Source organism: Pediculus humanus, genomic scaffold (genome assembly GCF_000006295.1).
Source record: "Pediculus humanus corporis 1103172107413 genomic scaffold, whole genome shotgun sequence".
Lineage (NCBI taxonomy): Eukaryota > Metazoa > Arthropoda > Insecta > Psocodea > Pediculidae > Pediculus > Pediculus humanus.
In genome coordinates, this window is record NW_002987038.1 from 74,733 (window position 1) to 79,767 (window position 5,035).

Genomic DNA, 5,035 nt, shown 5'->3' on the forward strand with positions numbered 1-5,035 from the left:
GTGTAACTTAAAATCGGTACAAATGAAAATTTATTCATCGTTACTCAACCGATATTTTTTCCAACAAACAAACAAACAACCGAACAAACAAAAAAATAAATAAAGGTGTTTGTTTTTTGTTTAGTTTAATAATTATTACGATCGTAAAAATTTTAACTTTGAAATTGCATTAAAAATAATTTTTTCATTAAAGTACAAAAGTTTTTATTTTTTTATTTTTAACAAAAAGAAAACTTTACGTAAAAAAATAATAATAATAATAATAACAATAAAAATTAAAACCGTATTTAAAGTCATAGAGTAAAAAATCAATCAAGTGAAGGAATATAAAAAAAAAAAAAACAAAAGAAAATTTTAAATAGACTTTCATTCGAATGAAACAAAACATTAAAAAAAAATAATAATAAAAGCGTTTATATAAATTTATCCCGGAGCAATAGTTTTTTTCACGACGCAAAGAAAACGAAAAAAAAAAAAAAAACATTATTGCCAACTTTACGAACCAACGGAGCGAATAAAATCATAAACATTAAAATTACCGGCAACAACAACAACAATAACAAAAAAATTTTTTTTTTTTTTATTTCATTTCGCACATTTAAAAAAATTTTTTTTCTATTTTTCCAAAAAAAAAAAAAAAAAAAAAACCGCAAGAATTCAAATTTCCCGCTTCGTTTGATCCTTTTTCTCTCTCTCTCTCTCTCTCTTATCCTCCACCCATCTTTTTCACTCTCTCCCTAAAAACCCGGGAAATAAAAAAAAAAAAAGAACACTTACGTACTGCAGATTTTTCTTCTTTTTTACGGGCAAGAATAAATAAATACTACCGCCATAGAGTAAATAAATAAAAAAAAGGCATTAAATAACGTAACCCCTCAATAGAATGATTGATTTTTTTTTTATCTTTTTCTAACCCTTTTTTATTTTCTATTTTCCATCTCTCTTTTTAACGCTTACTTCGTTAAATAAACCCGAATGTAAACGACTAAAAAAAAAAAAAAATGTAAAAAGCCCTGTTTTATCAGTGATTAACATTTGATTACGGTTAGTTTTTTTATAATAATTATTTTAATAATACACGCACTTAACAATCACGTTATAATTGAACTAACTTTTCCTCTAACCCACGAAATTTCTTGTTTTCCATTTTTTTTTTAACAACAATTTTACAACACTCGATCGTTTGTTTGTTTGCTTGTTTTATGATTATTATTATTATTATTATCATTTTCAATAAGTGTTTTTTAAAAACGAGATTCATTAATAAACAAATTAAATACCTATCGATGATGATGATAAAATTAATGTCGAACGTGCACAATTTTTTTTTTTTTTAATAGTTTTTATAAGTTGTCGTTCTGGAAACGACTGAATTTTTTTTTTTTTATTAAATCGATCGAGAAATTTAATTTGTGTTTAATCAATTAAATTTATTCGGATTCGTTTTTGCTTTTAATATTAAAGTCGACGACAAACAAATTCGCGCTTCCTTTTTTTTTCTTGTTCTCTTCCTGATTAACCGCACCTCTACTAATTTCTACGCTTTTGCCACCCGCCACCCTCCCCCCCCCAATTAAATAAAGCAAAAGAAACAACAACTTTCTTCTCCCTTTTGAATTATTCTATTTTCGTATAAAAATATTAAAAGCAGGTAAAAAAAATTAATATTTTCACTACTCGAGAAAATCGAGAAAACAACAACAACAACCGTGAGCAGCATCATATTTTCTTTTTATTGATAAAAATAAAATCAAACAAACAAAAAAGCTTCAAAAACGTTTTTTTTTGTTAAGTTTCAAAACTCTAAAACAAAATTTACTTTTTTTCAATAAAGTAAAAAAAAAATGTCGGAAAAACTAAAGCAGCATGCATGTTAAAAAAAAAAATTATAACAAACAAAAAAAAAATTTTTTTTTTTTGTCCTTAACAATCGACTATTTATTATATCAACTTGTGCCAATTTTTTTTTTTTTAAATCTCTGTACCTGATTATACCTGAATGTTTGTAGTCACTAAACTGGTTTTCCGGTTCCGGTATCTTGTTCTCACATTTCCGGTTGTCGACAACCTCACTGAAACAACATTCAAGTTGTCAATTTTCTTTTTTTTTTTTTCTTTTTGAATTTAATTTTTTTATTATTATTATCAACAAAAAAAAAAAAAGGAAAAAAAATTTCGATATAATTAGAAAATCATTATTATCATTATCATTTTTTTTCAAAAGCAAAAACGATGATAAACAATAATCACGAATTTCTATATAGCCAATTGTTTTATTTTTATAGTTTCGTCTATTATCGAGCTATATAGAAGACGACTACAACATTCAGGCAAAAGCAAAAATAAAAAAAAAAATTGCATTTATTTAAACATTAATTATGCTTGTTGTTGTACACTCGAAATATTCCCCCCTCATCCTTTTACCTCCTCCCCTTGACCCCCATCTGCATTCCAACCCCCCTTAAGGACAGGACATTCCTTTATTTCCCTTTTGTGCTTTTTTTCCTGTCGGATAAAAAAAAAAACATTCGTTTTCCTCCATTTTTTTTTTTTTTCTCGGGAAAATTCTTTGAACCGTCACTGAAAATATAAACAAAAGAAATCGATCAATCGATCTATCGAACAGTCGAATCGATCAGTCGAACGGTTAAATTGATCAATCGAATCGCCACTCTCTTCTTCCCTTTAAAACCGGCACTGCAATGTTATTTGATAAACAAAAGAAATCGATAAATCGAAAGATCGAATCGATCAACTCTCGTATTCCCTTAAAAATTTTTCTTTTCTTCTCTTCTGCCACGTTTTTCCCACCAAAAACGTTTTCGTGCGTTTAATTTTTTCAACTTATCAAATTTCCATCGTCGAATTACGAGACGAACGTGAGAATGGTTGTTCGTATAGGATGTAACCGTTACGTGCGATTGTTGTTGCCGCGGAAACGTTCGCAAAAAAAAAAAAAAAGGTCGCAATTAACTTACATATATAAATAAACCTTTTTTTGAACTAATGGATAACGGATAAATTTAAAATTCTTTCTATGAAATATCTAAAAGCGAACGGTTCGAACAAAACAAACGTAAAAAAGTAATATTAATAATAATTTTCGTGATGGTAAAACGTTTCGTTTTTCTCTTTGTATGCTACGAACGTAATTAAATTTTTTTTTTAAAGTCCGAACGTAAAATAACAAAAAAATGACGTCATACGTTGTCAAAACAATTATATAATGATCAATACGCGTTAAGTTTAATATTGTTATTATAATAATAATAATATTAATAATTGTTCGAATTGATATTGTTTTGCAGTGTTATATTATAAAAATTTTGGCGGGAAATCATTTCGAAAAAAAAAACAAAACTACTGCCACGTTTAAAATGTTCCTATCAATTTTACGAACGTGAAAAAAAAATTTTCGGCATTTTCTCTTTTTTTTTTTGGTATCGATCACGTGGTTTTCTTTTCCTTCTTTCCGACACACGTGAAAACGAAGCACTTCCGGTAATATCGCACAATAAAAAATAAATTTCGAAAAGAAAATTAAAAAATTTAATTGCAATAATAATAATTTTCGTTTGAATTTAAAAAAAAAAAGAAAGAAAATCGTAAAAAATCTTAAATTATTTTTATTACGTAATAAATACTAATACGTCACGGTTGTCACAAATCAATCACTTTTTCTAAAAAAAATGCACCCCGCACTTCCTCACCCACCCACTCATTCACTCACTCGCTCGCTCACGTAAATAAAAGAAACGTTCTTTCGTTAACGTTCGGTCTCAACCTTTTCATCTTCCCACGTTCAATTTTCACACCTTTCGACAAAAAAAACGATAATAATAATAATAATAATAATAATAATAATAATAATAATAGTAGTAATAATAATAATTTTCATTTTTATTTTATTTTTTCCCTTTGAACTTTTTTTGTTTTAAAAAAACGGCTTTTTTTTCGTTAACGATTGGGTGGAAAACGTTCACTGCAAAAAAACACGTTCTCTTAACAACGTCAAAAATGCGTTCGTGCGTACGTACGTACGTGCGTGCGTGTTTCACGCATTGTTATTGTTATTATTATTATTTTTTCACGGTAATATCAAACGATTTGGCACGCGAATTGGAACTTTTAGAGATTTTTTTTCTTCTTTTCCTACTTTTTTTTTGACGAGCCAATTTTTTCTTTTTTTTTTTTATTTGGCACAAACGCACACACGCACGCACGCATTACGCACCACATTCAACCGTATCGTTAATTAATTATTATCATTATTATTATTTTTATAAAAATAAAATATTCGTTTTACTAGTTAGATTTTTCCTACGCTACTTCGTTAGTATTTTCATTTCTCAAAATAAAAATTTTACCGAACGCAATTACACTTTATTATTATTATTATTATTATTATTTCGATAAGGATTTTGATAAAATAATAAGGCGAGTTTTTTAATATTTAATTATATTTTATAACGTCCGGTCGTACGTTCCAACTCATTAACACTCTCGCATTGTTTAAATAATATTATTTGGCAGAGAATAAAAAATTTCAAATGATTTGTCTGTGCGTTAATAATAATAATAATTATTATTATTATTATAAATAAACCTTTTGTTTCTAATTCCACGCCAAATTTTTTTTTTTTTTTTTTTTTTTAAACCGTTATTTGTACGCATAAACCCATCACTCGCATTTAAAAAGTAATAAATATAAGTTTAGAAAAATCCCCGTAGGAATGATAATTAAAAATTTTACGTTTTATGCGAGGGCAAAATATTATTTGTTGCTGTTGCTGTCGTCGTCATCGTCGTCGATGGCGCCCCAGTAAACGAAAGCCAAAATTTAAATCGAGCAAAAAAAATTTTTTTTTTCTTTTACTTTATGTACAATTTTATATATATACACACACGCACACATATTAATATAATCTCTTTCTCTCTTTCTGTCTCTCTCTTTCTCTTTCTCTTTCTCTCTTTAAGGTGCTTGTTTGTGCTCGTCCATATATATATATACACGTAAGCTTGAATTTTTTTTTTT